This window comes from Pan paniscus, chromosome X (assembly GCF_029289425.2).
Source record: "Pan paniscus chromosome X, NHGRI_mPanPan1-v2.0_pri, whole genome shotgun sequence".
NCBI lineage: Eukaryota > Metazoa > Chordata > Mammalia > Primates > Hominidae > Pan > Pan paniscus.
Window position 1 is genome coordinate 48737077 of NC_073272.2, and position 22957 is coordinate 48760033.

The 22957-nt window shown below is 46.0% G+C and overlaps 1 long non-coding RNA gene across 5 annotated transcripts in view; it reads right to left on the reverse strand.

Annotated features, from left to right (window-relative positions):
- Positions 1-22626, reverse strand: part of LOC117977760 (uncharacterized) — a 49594-nt gene extending 26968 nt beyond the window's left edge. The window contains exons 1-3 of one of the 5 annotated variants that reach the window (XR_004668942.3): positions 20079-22420; positions 16963-17092; positions 11862-13414 (exon numbers count right to left, since the gene is read on the reverse strand). This is a non-coding gene — a long non-coding RNA (uncharacterized LOC117977760). Of the gene's footprint in view, positions 1-11861; positions 13415-16436; positions 17093-20078 lie in introns of those variants that run through there. The other 4 variants (XR_008622901.2, XR_008622902.2, XR_004668940.3 and 1 more) reach the window with 4 other exon arrangements.
- Between the last annotated feature and the right edge of the window lie 331 nt (positions 22627-22957).

Consider the following 22957-nt stretch of genomic DNA (forward strand, 5'->3'; position numbering starts at 1 on the left):
AGTGTTACAGCTCATAAAAGCAGTGTGGACCCAAAGAGTGAGCAGTAGCAAGATTTATTGCAAAGAGCGAAAGAACCAAGCTTCCACAGTGTGGAAGGGGACCCGAGCGGGTTGCCACTGCTGGCTCGGGCAGCCTGCTTTTATTCTCTTATCTGGCCCCACCCACATCCTGCTGATTGGTAGAGCCGAGTGGTCTGTTTTGACAGGGCGCTGATTGGTGCGTTTACAATCCCTGAGCTAGACACAAAGGTTCTCCACGTCCCCACCAGATTAGCTAGATACAGAGTGTGGACACAAAGGTTCTCCAAGGCCCCACCAGAGTAGCTAGATACAGAGTGTCGATTGCTGTATTTACAATCCCTAGGCTAGACATAAAGGTTCTCCAAGGCCCCACCAGAGTAGCTAGATACAGAGTGTCGATTGCTGTATTTACAATCCCCGGGCTAGACATAAAGGTTCTCCAAGGCCCCACCAGAGTAGCTAGATACAGAGTGTCGATTGCTGTATTTACGATCCCCGGGCTAGACATAAAGGTTCTCCAAGGCCCCACCAGAGTAGCTAGATACAGAGTGTCGATTGCTGTATTTACAATCCCTGGGCTAGACATAAAGTTTCTCCAAGGCCCCACCAGAGTAGCTAGATACAGAGTGTCGATTGCTGTATTTGCAATCCCTGGGCTAGACACAAAGGTTCTCCAAGGCCCCACCAGAGTAGCTAGATACAGAGTGTCGATTGCTGTATTTACAATCCCCGGGCTAGACATAAAGTTTCTCCAAGGCCCCACCAGAGTAGCTAGATACAGAGTGTCGATTGGTGCATTCACAAACCCTGAGCTAGACATAAAGGTTCTCCAAGGCCCCACCAGAGTAGCTAGATACAGAGTGTCGATTGCTGTATTTACAATCCCCGGGCTAGACATAAAGGTTCTCCAAGGCCCCACCAGAGTAGCTAGATACAGAGTGTCAATTGGTGCATTCACAAACCCTGAGCTAGACATAAAGGTTCTCCAAGGCCCCACCAGAGTAGCTAGATACAGAGTGTCGATTGCTGTATTTACAATCCCTGGGCTAGACATAAAGGTTCTCCAAGGCCCCACCAGAGTAGCTAGATACAGAGTGTCGATTGCTGTATTTACAATCCCCGGGCTAGACATAAAGTTTCTCCAAGGCCCCACCAGAGTAGCTAGATACAGAGTGTCGATTGCTGTATTTACAATCCCCGGGCTAGACATAAAGGTTCTCCAAGGCCCCACCAGAGTAGCTAGATACAGAGTGTCGATTGCTGTATTTACAATCCCTGGGCTAGACATAAAGGTTCTCCAAGGCCCCACCAGAGTAGCTAGATACAGAGTGTCGATTGCTGTATTTACAATCCCTGGGCTAGACATAAAGGTTCTCCAAGGCCCCACCAGAGTAGCTAGATACAGAGTGTCGATTGCTGTATTTACAATCCCTGGGCTAGACGTAAAGGTTCTCCAAGGCCCCACCAGAGTAGCTAGATACAGAGTGTCGATTGGTAACATTCACAAACCCTGAGCTAGACACAGCTAGGGTGCTGATGGTGTATTTACAAACCTTGAGCTAGATACAGAGTGCCGATTGGTGTATTTACAATCCCTGAGCTAGACATAAAGGTTCTCCACGTCCCCACCAGACTCAGGAGCCCAGCTGGCTTCACCCAGTGGATCCCGCACTGGGGCTGCTGGTGGAGCTGCCTGCCAGTCCCGCGCCGTGCGCCCGCACTCCTCAGCCCTTGTGTGGTCGATGGGACTGGGCGCCATGGAGCAGGGGGTGGTGCTCATCGGGGAGGTTCTGGCCTCACAGGAGCCCATGGAGGGGGTGGGAGGCTCAGGTATGGTGGGCTGCAGGTCCCGAGCCCTGCCCTGCGGGAAGGCAGCTAAGGCCCGGCAAGAAATCGAGCGCAGCACTGGTTGGCTGGCACTGCTGGGGGACCCAGTACACCCTCCACAGCCACTAGCCCGGGTGCTAAGCCCCTCATTGCCCGGGGCCGGCAGGGCCAGCCGGCTGCTCCGAGTGCGGGGCCCGCCAAGCCCACGCCCACCCAGAACTCCAGCTGGCCCGCAAGCGCCACGCGCAGCCCCGGTTCCCGCTCACGCCTCTCCCTCCACACCTCCCCGCAAGCTGAGGGAGCCGGCTCTGGCCTTGGCCAGCCCAGAAAGGGGCTCCCACAGTGCAGCGGTGGGCTGAAGGGCTCCTCAAGTGCTGCCAAAGTGGGAGCCCAGGCAGAGGAGGCGCCAAGAGCGAGCGAGCGAGGGCTGTGAGGACTGCCAGCATGCTGTCACCTCTCACTAGGTATTCAAGAGGCTATTTGGGAGGATTGCTGGAACTCAGTAGTTCAAGGAGGCAATGAGCTATGATGGCATCACTGCACTCCAGCCTGAGTGACAGAGCTGACCCTGTCTCTAAAAACAAACAAACAAAAAACTTACTAGTCAGGCCGGGCATGGTGGCTCACGCCTGTAATCCCAGCACTTTGGGAGGCCAAGGCAGGTGGATCATGAGGTCAGGAGTTCAAGACTAGCTTAGCCAACATAGGAAAACCCCGTCTCTACTAAAAATACAAAAATTAGCTGAGTGTGGTGACAGGCACCTGTAATCCCAGCTACTCGGGAGGCTGAGGCAACAGAATTGCTTCAACCCGGGAGGCGGAGGTTGCAGTGAGCTGAGATCGCACCACTGCACTCCAGCCTGGGCGATAGGGCAAGACTCCATCTTGGGGGGGAAAAAAAAAAGCTTACTAATCATGCAACAAGGCAGGAAAATATGAAGACAACAGTCAATCAAGGAAAACCAACCCAGATTTGATGCATAAATTAATTAGCAGATAAGGACATTAAGAGTTATTAAAGCTATGTTCCACAAGTTCATAAGAGTTCAACAAGAGACATAGAAGATATAAAAATGACCCAGTGGTGCAACATTTTTAAAAGAATGAATTTTAAAAACTGTCAACCTAGGGAGCAAGATGGCTGAATAAAAGCCTCCTGATCATCCTCTTCACAGGAATGCTGAATTGAACACCTATCCACACAATAAAGCACCTTCATAAGAACCAAAAATCAGGTGAGCAATCACAGTACCTGGTTTTAACTTCCTATCACTGAAAGAGGCACTAAAGTGGGTAGGGAAGACAGCTTTGAATCACCTACACCACCCCGCCCCCATCCCCTGGTAGTAGGTGTGTGGCACAGACAGAGAATCTGTGCACTTGGGGGCAGGAGAGCACAGCAATTGTGAGACTTTGCGCTGGAACTCGGTGCTTCCCTGTCACAACAGAAAGCAAAAACCGGAGAGAACTAAGCCGGCACCCATAAGGGGAGCACTTGGACCAGCCCTAGCCAGAGGCAAACTGTCCATCCCAGCAGTCAGAACCTGAGTTTTGGCAAGCCTCACCACCGTGGGCTAAAGTGCTCTGCAGTCCTAAATAAACTTGAAAGTCAGTCTGGGCTACAAGGACTGCCGTTCCTGGGCAAGTCCTGTTGCTGTGCTGGGCTTGGAGCCAGTGGATTTGGACATACAACCCAGTGAAACATCAGCTGGGGTGGCCAAGGGAGTGCTTGAGCCACCCCTCTCCCAACCCCAAGCAGTGCAGCTCAAACCACTGAAAGAGATTCCTTTCCTCTACTTGAGGAGAGGAGCGGGGAGAGTAAAGAGGACTTTTTCTTGCAACTTGGAAGCCAGCTCAGCCACAGTAGGATATGGCACCAGGCAGAGTCCTGAAGTCCCCATTCCAGGCCCTAGCTCCCAGATGACATTTTTCACACTTTTTTTAGAAGGAGTCTCATTCTGTCACCCAGGCTGGAGTGCAGTGGTGCGATCTCGGCTCACTGCAAACTCCGCCTCCCGGGTTCAAGCAATTCTCCCTGCCTCAGCCTCCCAAGTAGCTGGGATTACAGTCACGTGCCACCACGCCTGGCTAATTTTTGTATTTTTAGTACAGACGGGGTTTCACCATGTTGGCCAGGCTGGTCTCAAACTCCTGGCCTCAAGTGATCCGCCCACCTTGGCCTCCTAAAGTGCTGGGATTACAGGCGTGAGCCACTGCGCCTGGCCCCAAATGACATTTCTAGACACACTTTGGGCCATAAGAGAACCTGCTGCCTTGAAGGGAAGGCTCTAGTCCTGGTATAATTCAACATCTGCTGACTAAAGAGCCCCCGGGCCCTGAATAACAAACAGTGGTACCCAGGTAGTACACCATGGGCCTTGGGTAAGACCCTGAAACATGCTGGCTTTAGGTGTGACCCAGCATATTCCCTGCTGTGGTGGCCACAGGGAAAGACCCCCTCTGCTTGAGGAAAGGAGAGGAAAGAGTAAAGGGGACTTTGTCTTGCAGTTTATGTTCCACTTCACCACATGGGGGTAGAGCACCAAATAGGCTCTTGGGGTCCCTGATTCCAGGCCTTGGCTCTTAGACAACATTTCTGGACCTTCCCTGGGCCAGAGGAAAGCCCACTAGCCTGAAGAGTGAGTTGCAGGCCTGACAGCATTCACAACAAGCTGAATAAGGAGCCCATGGGCACTGAGTGAATAGCAATGGTAGCCAGGCAATATTTGCCAAGGACCTGGGTCAGTTTTGGCCATGGAGAGAGACTCCTTTGCTTATGGAAAGGGGAAGGAAGAGTGAGAATGACTTTGTCTTGTGGCTTGGGTGCCAGCTCAGCCACCATAAAATAGAGTACCAGGTAGATTCACAAGGTTTCCATGCCGAGGCCCTGGCTCCTGGATGGCATCTCTAGGCCTGCTCAAGACTGGGGAAACTTGCTGCTCTGAAGGGAAGGACACAAGCCAGGCTGGCATTGCCACCTGCTCATTGTAGAGCTCTAGGACCTTGAGTGGACATTAGTGGTAGCCAGGCAGTGGTTACCATGGGCCTTGGGCACAACTCAGTGCTGAGCTGGCTTCAGGTTTGACCTGGGGCAGTCCCACTGGTGGTGGCCACCGGGGTGTTTGTGTCACCTCTCCCCTAGCTCTAGGTGGCTCAGAACAGAGAGAGAAACTGTGTGTTTGGGAGAAAGTAAAGGAAGAGAACAAGAATGTTTCCCTGGTAATCCAAAGGAATCTTTTGGATCTTATCCAAGACCACAAAGGTGGTACCTCTACGAGTCTACAAGAGCCACAGTGTTATTGGGCTTGGAGTCCCCCCAATGCAAATATGGCTTCAATGACAAAAAACATAGATCACAACACCCAAGTGCCTTTGAATGCCTGGAAAGGCTTCCCAAGAAGGATGGGTACAAACAAGCCCAGGATGCAAAGATTGCAGTAAATACCTAACTCATCAATGCCCAGGCAAGCATTATGACCACCCAGGAAAACATGACCTTACCAAATGAACTACATAAGACACCAGGGATCAATCCTGGAAAGACAGAGATATGTGACCTCTCATACAGAGAATTCAAAATAGCTGACTTGAGGAAACTCACAGAAACTCAAGATAACATAAAGAAGGAATTCAGAATCCTATCAGATAAATTTAACAAAGACATTGCAATAATGAAAAAAGAATAAAGCAGAAATTCTGGAGCTGAAAAATGCAATTGACAGACTGAAGAATGCATCAGAGTCATTTAATAGCAGAATTGATCAAGCAGAGGAAATAATTAGTGAGCTTGAAGATAGGCTATTTGAAAACACATAGTCAGAGGAGACAAAGAAAAAAGACGCCAGGCGTGGTGGCTCACGCCTGTAATCCCAGTACTTTGGGAGGCCGAGGTGGGCGGATCACAAGGTCAGGAGTTCGAGACCAGCCTGGCCAAGATGGTGAAACCCCACCTCTACTAAATATATAAAAATTAGCCAGGCCTGTAATCTCAGCTACTCGGGGGGCTGAGGCAGGAGCATCACTTGAGCCCAGGAGGCAGAGGTTGCAGTGAGCTGAGATCGCGCCATTGCACTCCAGCCTGGGTGACAGAATAAGACTCCGTCTCACAAAAAAAAAAGAAAGAAAGAAAGAAAAAAGAACAAAAAAGAAAGAAGGATGCCTACAGAATCCAGAAAATAGCCTCAAAGGGCAAATCTAAAAGTTATTGGCCTTAAAAAGGAGACAGAAAGAGAGATAGGGAAAAAAGTTTTCTGTTAAGGGCTAATAACAGAGAACGTCCCAAACATAGAGAAAGATTTCAATATTCAAGTACAAGGTTACAGAACACCAAGCAGATTTAACCAAAATAAGACTACCTTAGGATATTTAATAATCAAACTCCTGGCCAGGCGTGTCAGCTCATGCCTGTAATCCTAGCTTTCTGGGAGGCTGAGGTGGGTAAATCACGTGACCCCAGGAGTTTGAGACCAGCCTGGGCAACATGGCAAAATCCCATTTCTTTCTACCCAAAAAAAACCCCACAAAATTTAGCCAGATGTGGGGTCATGCGCCTGTAGTCCCAGCTACTTGAGAGGCTGAGATGGGAGGATCACTTGAGCTCAGGAAGCCAAGGCTGTAGTGAGCCATGATTGCACCACTGCACTCCAGCCCGGGCAACAGAGCAAGATCCTGTCTCAAAAATAATAATAAAACCCCAAGGGACAAGGATAAAGAAAAGACCTTAAAATCAGCAAGAGAAAAGAAACAAATAACACTATGGAGCTCTAATACATCTGGCAGCAGACTTCTCAGTGGAAACCTTACAAGCCAGGAGATAATGGCATGACATATTTAAAGTCCTGAAGGAGGCTGGGCACAGTGGCTCACGCCTGTAATCCCAGCACTTTGGGAGGCCAAGGCAGGCAGATCACCTGAGGTCGGGAGTTCAAGACCAGCCTGACCAATATGGAGAAACCCTATCTCTACTGAAAATACAAAATTAGCCAGGCATAGTGGCACATGCCTGTAATCCCAGCTACTCGGGAGGCTGAGGCAGGAGAATCGCTTGAACCCAGGAGGCAGAGTTTTTCGTGAGCCGAGATCGCGCCATTGCACTCCAGCCTGGGCAACAAGAGTGAAACTCCATCTCAAAAAAAAAAAAAAAAACAAAAAACAAAAAAAACACTAAAAGATGTGCCAGTTGAAAATGATAACTACGACAGCATTTCAAGACATAGTACAATAAGATAGAAATAGGAACAACAAAAAGTTTAAAAATGGGGGATGAGGTTAAAGTGTAGGAGTTTTTATTAGTTTTCTCTTTGCTTGTTTGTTTGTTTGTATGTTTATACCATCAGTGTTACTTTGTCATGAGTTTAAAATAATGGGTTATAAGATATTTGCAAGGTTCATGGTAACCTCAAATCAAAAAACATACAACAGATACACAAAAAATAAAAAAGCAAGAAATTAAAACATACCACCTGAGAAAACCACCCTCACTAAAAGGAAGACAGGAAAAAGGAAAGGAGGAAGAGAAGACCACAAAACAATCAGAAAACAAACAACCAAATGGCAGGAATTGATAAAGCTCAACATCCCTTCATGATAACAATCCTCAAAAAACTGAGTGTAGAAGGAACATATCTCAACACAATGAAACCGTATATGATAGACCTACAGCTAGTGTCATTCTGAATGGGGAAAAACTGAAAGCCTTTCCTCTAAGACCTGGAACAAGACAAGGATGCCCACTTTCACCACTGTTACTCAACATAGCACTGGAAGTCCTAGCTAGAATAATCAGACAAGAGAAAGAAATATGGCGGGGCAGGATGACTCACAACTGTAATCCCAACACTTTGGGAGGCCAAGGTGGGCGGATCAACTGAGGTCAGTTCAAGACCAGCCTAGCCAACATGGTGAAACCCCGTCTCTACAAAAAATGCAAAACAAATTAGCTGGGTGTGGTGGCGTGCGCCTATAATCCCAGCTACTCCGGAGGCTGAGGCAGGAGATAATCACTTGAATCCAGGAGGCAGAGGTTGTAGTGAGCCAAGATCGAGCCACTGCACTCCAGCCTGGGTGACAAAGCGAGACTTCGTCTCAAAGAAAAAAACGAAAGAGAGAGAGAGAGAAAGGAAAAAGGGCATCCAAAGTGGAAAGGAAGAAATCAAATTATACTTTTTTGCAGATGATCTGAGCTTATATTTGGAAAAACCTAAAGACTCCACCAAAAAACTATTAGAACTGATGAACAAATTCAGGAAAGTTGCAGGATACAAAATCACCATACAAAAATGAGTAGCATCGAGACCCCCATCTCTACAAAAGCATAAAATAATTAGCCAGGTGTGGTAGCACATGCCTGTAGTCACAGCTATTTGGAGACTGAGGAAGGAGAATTGCTTTAGTTCAGGAGGTTGAAGCTACAGTGAGCCACACTATAAGAAATGTTACAGAAGCCGGGCGCGGTGGCTCATGCCTATAATCCCAGCACTTTGGGAGGCTGAGGCAGGCGGATCACGAGGTCAGGAGTTCAAGACCAACCTGGCCAATAAGGTGAAACCCCATCTCTACTAAAAATACAAAAATTAGCTGGGTGTGGTGGCATGTGCCTGTAGTCCCAGCTACTTGGGAGGCTGAGGCAAAATAATCGCTCGAACCCAGGAGGTGGAGGTTGCAGTGAGCCAAGATCACGCCACTACACTCCAGCCTGGGCAACAGAGCGAGACTCCATCTCAAAAAAAAAAAAAAAGAAAAGAAAAAAAGAAATGTTACAGAAATGCATCAAGCAAAAGGAAAATTCTCCAGTTGTAAATAAATAAATGGTAATTATATGGATAAATATATGTATTTTCTATTATTTAAATATTTTTAAAATATAATTGGCTCCTTAAGGTTTACAACATATATAAAAGTGGAACGCATTAACTAATAGCATAAAGGCTAAAAGGAGAGAGATAAAAGTATAATATTGTAAGGTTTTTTAATACTACACATGAAGTGATATACCCCTTGAAAGTGGACTCTGATAAGTTAACAATGTATACTATAAACCCTATATGTATAAATATAGTAACAATATATACTATATAGTATAACAATGTATACTATATAAGGCAACCACTAAAGCAATAAAACAAAGACTTATAGCTTATTAGACAACAAAAGACATGAAATAGAATCATAAATGTATTTAATTGATCCAAAAGAACACAGAAAAAAATTAAATTTGGAACAAAGAACAGACGGGACAAATAGAAAACAAATAGGAAGGTGATAGAATCAAATCTAACTACCACATCAATATGACATTAAATATAAGTGGTTTAAACACTCCAATACAAAGGCAGACATTGCCAGATTGGATAAAAAAGCAAGACCAATCTCCGTGCCCCCTACAAGGAATGCACTTCAAATACAAAGACGCTAATTAAAAAAAGTAAAAGGATAGAGAAAATATATCATGCTCATATTTTCAAAAAACTTGGAGTGACTATTAATATTGAAAAAGGTCAATTTCAGGGATAAAGAAGGTCAAGAAGATATTAAGAGCCTTAACATTTATAGCCTGAAAAGAGAGCTCAAAATGCATGAAGCAAAAACTGATAGAACTGCAAGAAGATATAGACAAACCCACAATCATAGTTGGAGCTTTCAATAAGCCTTCGTGTCTTTCTTGTTTGTTTATTTGTTTTTGGTTTTTTTTGTTTGTTTGTTTTTTGTTTTTGAGATGGAGTCTTGCTGTGTTGCCCAGGCTGGAGTGCAGTGGCGCAATCTCGGCTCACTGCAACCTCCGCCTCCCAGGTTCAAGCGATTCTCCTGCCTTAGCTCCCTCAGTAGCTGAGATTACAGGTTCCCACCACCATGCCCAGCTAATTTTTGTATTTTTAGTAGAGACGGGGTTTCTCCATGTTGGTCAGGCTGGTCTCGAACTCCTGACCTCAGGTGATCCACCCACCTCAGCCTCCCAAAGTGCTGGGATTACAAGTGTGAGCCACCTTGCCGGCCTCAATAAGCCTCCTTTTTTTTCTTTTTTCTTTTTCTTTTCTTTTTTTTTTTTTTTGAGATGGAGTCTCACTCTGTCGCCCAGGCTGGAGTGCAGTGGCGCGATATTGGCTCACTGCAACCTCTGCCTCCTGCATTCAAGCAATTCTCATGCCTCAGCCTCCCGAGTAGCTGAGATCACAGATATGTGCCACCATGCCCAGCTAAATTTTTTTTTTTAGTTATTTTTAGTAGAGATGGGGTTTCACCATTTTGGCCAGGCTGGTCTTGAACTCTTGGCCTCAGGCGATCCGCCCTCCTCAGCCTCCCAAAGTGCTGGGATTACAGGCATAAGCCACCGCACCCGGGCAATAAGCCTTCTTAATAATTAACAGAATAAGTAGTCAGTCAATATCAGCAACGACATAGTAGACATGAGCAACACTACTAACCAACTAAACCTTAATAACATTTGTAGAATACTCCTTCAACAACAGCAGAATACACATTATTTTCAAGTGCACATAGAAAGCTTACAAACGTATATTCTGGGCCATCGACAGGCCTCAATACATTAAAAAGGACTCAAGTCAAATGAGAAATGTTCTCTGAACACATTGGAACTAAATTTGAAATCAATAATGGAAAGATTCTTGTAAAATCCCCAAATAAAGGGCTTCTACAAAAATCCTACATCTAACATCATACTTAATGGTGAAAAACAATGCTTTCCTTGTAAGATCTGGAATAAGACAGGAATACCTACACTTATCACTTCTCTTCAATATTGTACCCAAAGTTCTAACTGGCTTCACCAGTGAATTCTAGCAAACATTTAAAGAGGAAGAAAACACTAATCCTAGGCCAGACACAGCGGCTTACACCTGTAATCCCATCACTTTAAGGAGGCCAAGGCAGGAAGACTGCTTGAGCCCCAGAGTTTGAGACCAGCCTGGACAAAACAGCAAGACCCCATCTCTACAACAAATTTTAAAATTAGCCAAATGTGGTGGTGCACACCTGTGGTCCCAGTTATTCAGGAGGTTGAGGTGAAAGGATTGCTTGAGCCCAGGAGGTTGAGGCTGCGGTGAGCCATGTTCACACCACTGCACTCCAGCCTGGGCGACAGAGTGAGAACCTGTCTCAAAAATACATAAAACACCAATCCTACACAAACTTTTCTGGAAAAGATATCACAGACCTGAGGTTGCACAAATAGTATAAGGAGGAATTTATTGCATCAGAAATAATTTTATATGAAGGAATGTATCCTCTCCTTCTCGACAAACTCATCTTTTCCCAAAGTCTCAACAACCATCCACTTTTATTTTTCTTGAGATGGAGTCTCACTCTGTCACCCAGGCTGAAGTGCAATGGCATGATCTTGGCTCATTGCAACCTCCACCTCCTGTGTTCAAGCGATTCTCATGTCTCAGCCTCCTGAGTATCTGGGATTACAGGCACCTGCTGCTACACCTGGCTAATTTTTGTATTTCAGTGGAGACAGGGTTTCACCATGTTGGCCAGCTAGTCTCGAACTCCTGGACTCAGGTGATGCACCTGCCTCGGCCTCTCAAAGTGCTGGGATTACAGGCGTGAGCCACTGTGCCCAGCCACAACCATCCACTTCTGAACATGCATCCCAGGCCCCTCTGCAGAGCCCAGACACACATATCCAATTGCCTACTGGATATTACCAATGGGATAGATAGATAGATAGATGATAGATAGATAGATAGATAGATAGATAGATAGATAGATATACCCAGAATGTATTTTTTCTGTCCATTGGCACTCCATGAGGGCAAAGACTTTGCCTGTCTTGTTCCCACCTGTATATTCAGTGCTCAAGATACACAGTAGATGACTAAGAGTTTAGTTCCTATTCAAGAAATACCTTCCCGCAAAGAAAATAGCCCAGAGGGCTTTGCAGTTGAGTTCTACGAAACACTCAAGGAACAGATTACTTTAGTACTGCATAAACTCTTACAGAGAAGAGGAAAAAAGAGGCTTAAATCTCCAATTCATTTTAAGAGGATAGTGTATTAGCTCCATAGAAGTGCCATTGTAGACGACCACCAACTGAGTGGCTTAAAACAACAAAAATTTATTCTCTCACAGTTCTGGAAGCTGGAAGTCTGAAGTCAAGGTGTCTGCAGGGCCGTGCTCCCTCTGAAACCTGTCGGTGAATCCTTCCTCTCCTCTCCTAGATTCTGGTGGTTTGCCAGCAATTTTTGGCGTTCCTTGGCTTGCAGCTGCAAAACTCCAATCTCTGCCTCCGTGGCCACATGGCATTCTCCCAGTATGTTTCTGTCTTCACATGGCCATCTTCTTATAAGGACATCATCCTAACTAATTACATCTGCAACAACCTTATTTCCAAATTTTACATAAGATCATATTCTGAGCTACTAGGGGTTAGGACTTCAACATCTTTTTGGCGGGGAACACAATTCAACCCATAAAAGATAGCATAACAAACAAGGATCACTTGAGGCCAGGAATTTAAGACCAGCCTGGGCAATATGGTGAGACTCTGTCTGTAAATAAATAAAAATTTAGCCAGATGTGGTGGCGTGCACCTGTAGTTCCAGCTACTGGGGAGGCTGAGGTAGGAGGATCACTTAAGCCCAGGAATTCAAGGCTGTAGTAAGCCATGATCGCATCACTGCACTTTAGCCTGGGCAATAGAATGAGACCCTGTCTCTAAAAAATAAAAGTAATAATAAAATTTTTTTAAATAAAGGAAATTTTCAGGTTTATCTCCTTCATGAACATAGATGCAAAAATCCTAAATGAAATACTAGTAATGCATAAAATGTTAATATATTATAAACAATAAACAAGTTGGGTTTATTCCTGGAATACAATGTTAGTTTAATATTGGAAAATTAAATAATGTAATTTACTTTTTTTTTTTTTGAGACAGAGTTTCGCTCTTGTCCTCAGGCTGGAGTGCAGTGGCATGATCTCAGCTCACTGCAATCTCCGCCTCCCAGTTTCAAGCGATTCGCCTGCCTCCCAAGTAGCTGGGACTACAGGCATGTACCACCACACCTGGCTAATTTTTTGTATTTTTAGTAGAGAGGGGGTTTCACCATGTTGCCCAGGCTGGTCTCAAACTCCTGGTCTCAAGTGATCCACCTGCCTCAGCCTCCCAAAATGCTGGGATTACAGGCATGAGCCACCTTGCCTGGCCAATTTACCATATTTACAGATTAAAAGATAAAACTCTTGTGGTTGCCAAGAAAGACACAGAAAAAGCATCTGACAAATCTTAACATCCATTTATAATTTTTTTAATTAAAGAATTAGCCAGGTGTGGTGGTGCACACCTTTAGTCCTAGCTACTTAGGAGGCCAAGGGGGGAGGATCACTTGAGCCCAGGAGGTCGAAGCTGCAGTGAGCTATGATTGCATCACTGCACTCCAGCCAGGGTGACAGAATGAGACCCTGTCTAAAAAAAAAAAAAAAAGCTGAGCATGATGGCTCACACCTCTATTCCCAGCATCCTAGCCCTTTGGGTAGCTGAAGCAGGCAGATTGCTTGAGTCCAGAAGTTCAAGACCAGCCACGGGCAACACGGCAAAACCTCGTCTCTACAGAAAAAAAAAAAAAAATTAGCTGAGCATGGTGGTGTGAGCTTATCCTACCTACTTGGGAGGCTGAGATGGGAGGATCGCTTGAGCCCTGGGAGGTCAAGGCTGCAGTGAGCAGTGAGCAATGATGGCGCCACTGCACTCCAATGTGGGCAACAGAGCAAGACCCTGTCAAAAAAACAAAAAAACTCCTATCAAACTAGGAAAAGACAGGACGTTTTTTTTAACGTGATAGTCTCTACAAAATATGTTCTCAATGGGAAAAGTTGAAAGATTTTCCTTTAAATCAGGAAAAAGACAAGGGTTCTAGTATCAATATTGCCATTCAACATTGTACTGAAATTAGCCGGGTGTGGTGGCAGGCATATGTAATCCCAGCTTCTCAGGAGGCTGAAGTGGGAGAATCGCTTGAACTCGGGAGGCAGAGGTTGCAATGAGCCGAGATCACGCCACTGCACTCCAGCCTGGGCGACAGAGTAAGACTCCGCCTCAAAAAACAAACAACAACAACAAAAAACACATTGTACTGAAGAATCTAGCCACTTCAGGAAAACTAGAAAAAGAAACGAAACTTTAAGAATGAGTAGTCTGTGGAGGTCAGTGATTGTGGAGGGCAGGGGGCATCTGTGAGGCTCAGGTCAAGAGCTCAGGCTGCAGGATGACAATGTCAGGGTTACTTAAAATAAAGCTCCTGAATATTTCAGTGCGCATCCTGGGCAACCTACACTGCCTACCCTCTGCTGACAAGATTACAAACTTCTCTGCTGACAAGATTACCTGCCTAGGCCGAAAACCAGGAGATCTGTCCTAGGACTGTCTCCATGCTAGCCTTTCTCTGAGTCAAACTGTGAACCTGATAGGACACGTGAAGGTCGGATTTGTCCGAGGGAGTGGAAGTACCTCACAGGATACATGGAGATAGGATTTACCACAGAGAGGTGGGGGAGCAGCTGCCCTGCAGCAAAGCCAGTCCCCATTCATGATCTCCCCACCTCTCGCCCTGCAAGTCCTGAATCCACAGGGGTGTATCCCAGTGTGTCACTGCCCCTATTCCCACAAATCTTCTATGGCTTTACGCTATGGAAAGGACTTTCCACAACAATACTAGGACATTGTATATATTATATACTATATATATTACAGTATTATATAGCATATGCATTCTATATTATCTCCATTTTCTAGATAAGGAAACTTCTGAGGCTCAGAAGGAATCAGAAACTCGACCAAGGTCATACTATGTTAGTAAGTAGTAGAGCTATGTACCAAATAAATGTAGGTCTGAATCTAAAGGGAGACTATTACCTAAAAAATTCAACTCTGTGCTTTCCTGGAGACCCATTCCCACCTGCCTGGGGCAGCTGTTTCCCACAGGGTCCTCCAAAGTCTCCAAACAGTAATCACACATAGGCCCAATCACTGACCCTCCAAGAATCCAATTAAGGAACCAAAGAAACCACAATCAAGGCCGGGCACTGTGGCTCATGCCTGTAATCCCAGTGCTTTGGGAGGCCAAGGTAGGGGACCTCTTGAGGGGAGGAGTTTGAGGCTGCAGTGAGCTATGATTGAACCACTGCACTCCAGCCTGGGTGACAGATCAAGAAAGAAAGAAGAAAGAGAAAGAGGCCGGGGGCAGTGGCTCATGCCTGTAATCCCAGCACTTTGGGAGGCTGAGGTGGGCGGATCACTTGAGGTCAGGAGTTTGAGACCAGCCAGGCCAACATGGTGAAACCTCATCTCTACTAAAAATACAAAAATTAGCTGGGCGTGCTCGCTTGAACCCAGGAGGTGGAGCTTGCAGTGAACTGAGATTGTGCCACTGCACTCCAGCCTGGACAACAGAGCGAGACTCTGTCAAAAAAAAAAAAAAAAAGAGAGAGAGAGAGAAAGAGAAAGAACGAAAGAGAGAGAAAGAGAAAGAATTAGAGAAAGAAAAGAAAGAAAGAAGAAGGAAGGAAAGGAAGGAAGGAGGGAAGGAAGGAAAGGAAGGAAGGAGGGAAGGAAGGAAGGAAAAGAGAAAGAAAGAAAGAAAGAGAGAGAGAGAGAGAAGAAAGAGAGGGAGGGAGGGAGGAAGGAAGGAAGCACAGAGCGTCACTCATCACTGGCTCACACGAACACTACCACTATGGCCCCTCTCCCAATGATTGACAGCCACAGACCCTCAATCAGTAGCCTCAAAGGTCTCCAATTATTAATTACCTCAGGATTCGAGTCCCTGGAGCCTCATCCTGATACCACTGGCAACCAATCACTGATCTTCCAAAACTGTGGCCAGACCATAGAGACTGTCAGAGCATTAAGAAAAATCCCTCCACTGTTGATTGTCAGGGTCTGCGAAAGGTCTGAGACTTCACCCTCTTACAAGCTAACATGTTTTATAGATGCTGACAGAAAACATGAGACTCCTGAGGCTGAGACAAAGGATTTTCCTGCTCCTAGGACAGCAAGCAGCATGCACGTCACGTGGGCACCTGCTCCCCATGTCCTCCAAGTCCCACAGCAGTGATGCAGAGGGTCCCTGGTGGATGTTGCACACACAATAGGTTTACATCACAGCAAAGAAACACTGACCATGGGTGATCCAGCCTGTTTTTTGCCCCAGAGGGAGACATTGCCTCATCCCACAGGGTTGCTCGGTGTCATCACAACCCTGAGAAATGGCTGGGGTAATCAGTGATTGGGGCCTTGTATCTTTAGGCAGCTACAAAGTAGTAAAACTAAGGCCAGGTTACTATACGCTACAACCCACACAAAGGAATTTAGACTGATGCGCTGACGTTTGGCATACTGTCAATAATTTAGGGGGCAATACATGGGCCCCAAAGCAAACCCTGTCCCAGTGGAGAGACATTCTGTTACCTACTGTTCCCCCCATATACAAATATACCATCCAAAGGGGAACAGTTCATTTCACTTCAACATTTGTTGTTCAACTTGATTGGACTCACCATTACATTGGTTTGGTAAAGTGTTATGAGCAGTAGTCTATTCAGGCTGCTATAATGGAATACAATAGACAGGGTAGCATATAACCAACAAGTTTATTTCTCACACGTCTGGAGGCTGGAAGTCGAAGATCAAGGTGCCAGCAGATTTCTGCATCTGGTGAGGGTCCACTTCCTGGTTCACAGATGGCCATCCTCTCACTGTGTCCTCACATGGAGAAAATAACAAGGGAGCACTCTGGGGCCCCATTTATAAGGGCACTAATTCCTTTCATGAGGGCTCTGCCCTCAAGACCTAATCACCTCCCAAAGACCCTACCTTCTAATACCTTGGGGCTTAGGATTCCAACATATGAATTTTGAAGTAACATAAACATTCCACCTATAGCAAGTAGCATCTTAGTGCTTGTGCTTAAATCTCTAAACGTGGCATAATCCAAGGCCACTTGGGTGCCAGGAGAAGCAGATGAATTTGGATCAATCAGATCTAAACAAGGTTGTGCTGGCCCACGTATGTCTACAGGTATGAGGGAAGCCTGTGTTCAGGAGCTGCTGTTGATGGCATCAGGCACAGCAGAGTAATTCAGGAGCAGCCATACTCACATGCTTTTTTCTGGTTTTGTCACCCAAGGACGGTGATGGCAAACCTAGCAGCAGGTTAGATGGCCAGCTGCACCTGCTGCTTGACTCCAGCAGACCAGATGATTGTTTTGTTGGGCTGCGAGTGCTCGATCTAGGGGACAAAGAGAGCATTCATTTTCTCCCCATCTTGTACCTCTCAGGGTCTAAGATATTCCCTCCCTGTATTAGTCCATTTTCACACTGCTATAAAGAGCTACCTGAGACTGGGTAACTTATGAAGAAAAGAGGTTTAATTGACTCAGAGTTCTGCATGGCTGGGGAGGCCTCAGGAAACTCACGATCATGGCAGAAGGTGAAGCAGAAGCAAGAACCTACTTCACAAGGTAGCAGGAGAGAAAGCGAGGGAAGAAAGCCACCCACTTTTTTTTTTTTTTTTTTTTTGAGACAGGGTGTTGCTCTGTCACCCAGGCTGGAGTGCAGTGGCGTGATCTCGGCTCACTACAACCTCCACCTCCCAGGTTCAGACATTCTCCCGCCTCAGCCTCCTTAGTAGCTAGTACCACAGGCACACACCACCACGCCCAGCTACTTTTTGTATTTTTAGTAGAGACAGAGTTTCACCATGTTGCCCAGGGTGGTCTCAAACTCCTGAACTCAGGCAATCTGCCCACCTTGGCCTCCCAAAGTGCTAGGATTACAGACGTGAGCCACCGTGCCCAGCACCATGCACTTTTTAAACCATCAGATCTCGTAAGAACTCATTCACTCACTATCACAAGAACAGTGTGGGGGAAACTCCCCCCATAATCCAATCACCTCCCATCAGGTCCCTCCCCTGACACAGGGGGATTACCATTCGAAGTGAGATTTGGGTGGGGACACAGAGCCAAACCAACCATATCACTCCCCAAATGCTCTCCTTCCACACCTCATGAAATCAATGTATCCCATCCCAGAGCCTGTAACTTCACTTTTTCCCAATCATCCCCTATTTGTACCCAGACCTTTCATCCAGAAGGGTCAAGTACAAGAGGGCCAAAGGCATTTTTATAAAATTTACAGAGATTTTTTTTTTATGTCTTCTATCTTAGTCAGTGTGAGCTGCTGTATGGGAACTTGGTGAGTGGTGTACTCAATCAAGTGGTCATTGTCATTAGGATCTAGGACCGTGTCCACCCAACAAGAGAATTCAGGTGACTGACCAGAATTAACTTTAAGTCCGAGCCAGGCATGGTGGCTCACACTTGTAATCCCAGCACTTTGGGGGGCCAAGGTGGGCAGATCACCTGAGGTCAGGAGTTCGAGACCGGCCTGGCCAACATGGTGAAACCCTGTCTCTACTGAAAATACAAAAATTAGCCAGGCGTGGTGGTAGGTGCCTGTAATCCCAGCTACTTGGGAGGCTGAGGCACGAGAATCACTTGAACCCAGGAGGCAGAGGTGGCAGTGAGCTGAGATTGCGCCACTGCACTCCAGCCTGGGCAACAGAGCGAGACTCAGTCTCAAAAAAAAAAAAAAAGTTTAAGTCCCCTAGGGCTCTTTTGGGCTGGGCTGCTGCCTGGAGGGTTACCAACTAGGCTAGCCTGGAACCTGTGATTACTGTTAAAGGAAAGAAAAATACATCACGTCCAGGAACGGCCAGGGCAGAATCCCAAATGCCTCTATAGCCCACCCCTTTTGTTCCGACCATTATCTGAGGTACCCAATGGGAGATAATGCCATTCTTGGGACAGCCACATTTAGTGACCAAACTGCCTTACTAAGGTGAGTGGACCAGGAGAAGGAGAGAGAGGTAGGTTCTGCAATCCTTTTGAGTTCATTTTTGAGGAGGCCATTTCAATATTTAACAATATCAGATACCTGCCCATGGTAGGGCACATAGAACATCTATGGAAGGCTTTGACTACTGACCCATAGTTGGGTGGCCTTTGCAACAAAAGGCACACCACTGTCAGACTGCAAATGGTCTGTGTCAGAAACATAGAGTCCTTTACTTTGTGCCCAGTCTATGATGGTGGATGCATTGCCATGTTCAGGGGGCAGTGAACTAGAAGTGCATCAGCTGTTTGATTCCAGTCGGCCTCATCAGAGAATAGGCTCTTACTATGGGCGTCTACATGGGTGACCCAGACTGACCAATTCCACCAGTAGCTCTCTACCCGCTTATCTGTTAAAAAGGCATATGATGTTTTAAAACGTTTGAAAGTCTCAGCTTTAGAACAGTTTAGCTTTTCCACTAACCATCTATTACTGATCTCCACAGACCCCAATATTGTCCCTAGAACCCTTCCATCACTCACCCCAGAAATCTTCTATCAGAAACACCCGCCCTCCATTGTAGCCTCTCAGGCCTAAAATCTCAAATCAAATTCCAATCCTAGGCCAACTCCCCAACCCTAAGACTGCCTTTTCTGGGGCGGCTCTTTTTTCACAGGTGCAGTGAGGCCATCGTTTCTGTACAGCGCGGAAAAGCTAAACTGTTCTAAATCTGTGACTTTCGAATTTTTTAAAGCATCATATGCCTTTTAAAAAACAGATAAGGCCGGGCGCGGTGGCTCACGCCTGTAATTCCAGTACTTTGGGAGTCCGAGGCGGGCGGATCAATTGAGGTCAGGAGATCGAGACCAGCCTGGCCAACATGGTGAAACCCCGTCTCTACTAAAAGTACAAAAATTAGCCGGGCGTGATGGTGGGCGCCTGTAATCCCAGCTACTCAGGAGGCTGAGGCACGAGAATCGCTGGAACCCGGGAGGCGGAGGTTGCAGTGAGCGGAGATCGTGCCACTGCACTCCAGCCTGGGCGACAGAGCGAGATTCCGTCTCAAAAAAATAAAAAATATAAAATAAAAAACAGATAAGCGGGTAGGGAGCTACTGGTGGAACTGAGTTTCCTCTTTAAGGGAAACGAGGACAAGGACAAGATCCCGTCTTTCCTGCACTCAGTCGCCCCGCCCCCAACGCAAGTAGGCATGTTTATTGGATGATAAGAGGGTCAGTCAAAGTAAGGACCAACCCTCTACTGCCAAAAGACACATACTACTCAAGGGCCCCTGACTCAGACGTTCTCACTGGTCGGAAATGCCATCAATCAAGTTTCAATCCCCGCCCCCTTCTCGCGGAAGAACTCTGAGTGCTAACCTCTCTCTCAGGCCTGCTGTCAATCGGCTCCGCATCCTCTAGTTCTGCACATCCCCGGCCATCAGAGCACGAACTTCTGGTCGGTCCGCCTGCCGTTCTTTCACCTATAGAGCCCACCCTCTAAAGGTGTCCAAGCTGCTCCAAAGAGCAATTGATTAACCCAACGGCTGTCTTTGGCCCTCAGAACTGTCACACCTGGCTCCGCCTCTTCCCGGACATCATCTGTTGCACCAGAGACTGGCGGGTCTGGAAAGAGGCTCTGAGCCCATCCCCGTTTCTCTGTTGGACCCTGTCAGGTCTCTTGTTCCGTGTCCAATGTCAGTCGGGTAGGGAGGCAGTGGGGCAGTCTTGGTTCTCATCCCACCCCGGAGTCTCTGCGCAGCCACAATTCAGGAAAACAATCTGGAGGCGGGTTCAAAACACTAAGATTGATTGAACGCGCTGATGGTTTGGTTTTCTCCTATAGCGCTTTGGTAGTGGCTTTTATCCAGACCGCCCCCCCACCCCCTCGGAATGAAACCTGGTATAGAAATGTTACCCGTATGTGTGCATATGATTGTTTTTAATATATTTCAATTTGATGAATCAGCCTTTTTCAAGGTCAGATTCCAGACCGACCCTTCTGGCGCCCACCCCCCGCTTTTTTTTTTTTTTTTTTTTCCAAAATGAAAGCTTTCCCAAAGAGGCCACGTTTGTAGGGCTAGTGGAATTTTTTGGAAAAGGGAGAAAGCGGATTCTGGATGAGGACAATGGTGGCCTAGAAGTCGCTATGATTTAAGAGTCTTGGCAGAGGCAGAGGCTGGGGAAAGCGAGCAGAGTGTTTTTCATTTAGGTGGCATCTGTACGAATCCTAGTTTGGAAAGGTGCGAAGGTTATGTGCCTTTGTTTTTAATATTTTGGATTTTTAATTTTCGGTTTCTTTTTTTCACTTAGTTTTTATCTTCGAAGTTTAATTTTGCTGTTTTTTAATTTCATATTCTTAAAAATTGTATAATTAAATTTTATTGCTACTGGCTTTTAATTAATTCATTAATTAATTTTGAGACGGAGTCTCGCTCTGTTGCCCAGGCTGGAGTGCAGTGGTGCGATCTCAGCTCACCACAACCTCCGCCTCCCGGGTTCAAGCAATTCTCCTGCCTCGGCCTCCCGAGTAGCTGGGACTACAGGCACGCGCCACCATGCCTGGCTGATTTTTGTATTTTTAGTAGAGACTGGGTTTCACTATGTTGGCCAGGCTTGTCTCGGACTCCTTACCTCATGATCCGCCCGCCTCGGCCTCCCAAAGTGCTGGGATTACAGGCGTGAGCCACCGCGCCTGGCCTTACTTATTTTTAAAGCAAATTCTTCTAGATCCTGAGTTTCTGGCTTTTTAAATTAAAATTACAAGAAAATGTATTGATTCCTCTGGTGTTAACAGGTCTGGAGACATACATTTATGATGCTTTGGAGCTATTGATAATATATAGAGTACTTTATTCATTAATTATTTCATTCTAAAAACCCTGCTTTATATATCCCCAGAATACTAAGGCCTGATGGGGAATATCTTATAAATAATTAATGGTTATTACTAATTATTAATAATAACCGTCAATGAAAGTAAGATAGAAACTGTTAAGAGATTCAGTTAAGTACTGTGTAATTTTGTGTTGATTATATCTGCCAGTAATGTTCATCATGCATTGCATAGAAGTGGGATTGTCTTTCTTTTTCTCCTAGCTGGTTTGTGAGAAAATTGTGAGCAATTTTGCACAGGGAGACTTCGATGTCTGACTAACATTTATTGACTGCTTGTATGTACTAGGAATAATTCTAAATGCCGATCATGTGTTATTTTTTTCTCTTTTTTTCTTTTTATTTGTCATTCTAAATGCCCTTCATGTATTGTCTCATTTAATCCTCACAAATAGGCACATTTATTCTCGTCATACTACAGATGGGGAAACATCCGTAAGTGGCAGAGATGGGATTTGAACCCAAGCCGTCTTAAGGACTGCACTGGAACGGTGTTTTTTGTTTTCTAAAATGGGGGTAATAATACATGTAAAGTGATTAGGACATATAGTTAGCTCTGAATACATGGCAGAACTTACTGCAGTTATGGCCTTGTTTAAGGCTCCCAGCCACCCTGTGAGTTAGGGATCAACATGATCCCCCTTTTCTACAAGAAGAAACAGGTTCTGAGAGAATAAATGACTTGCCCAAGGCCACTCGGTACATGGCCTAGCTGGGCTCATGCTGTGGTCATTTTCCTGCTATAAACCCTTCCCAAGTTCCACACCCTACTCTGGATGAACTCTTGGTGCATTAAGGCTTTTGATTAATAAAATTTAAATATATTTCTAAGCTAGGTACGGTGGCATGCACCTATAGTCCCAGCTTCTCGGGGGGCTTAGGTGGGAGGATTGCTTGAGCCCAGGAATTCAAGTCCAGCCTGGGCAATATAGCAAGAACCCATCTCTAAAAATAAACAAGTTTCTGAACACACACATGTCAAACCCCTGTGTGATCTGGCCCCAACCCACCAGTCCTGCCTTATCTTAATGGATTTAGGGGTTTTTAAAATTTATTTTTATTTTATTAGTATTATTTCAGTAGTTTTGGGGGAACGGGTGGTGTTTGGTTACATGAAAAAGTCCTTTAGTGGTGATTTCTGAGATTTTGGTGCACCCATCATCCGATGTGGAGTTTTTTACCCCTCACCCCCTTCCCACCCCCTCCCCCCAGTCCCCAGAGCCCATTGTATCATTCTTATGCCTTTGGGTCCTCATAGTTTAGCTCCCACTTGTAAGTGAGAACAGGGCGGACGCGATGGCTCACGCCTGTGATCCCAGCACTTTGGGAGGCTGAGGCGGGTGGATCAATTGAGGTCAGGAGTT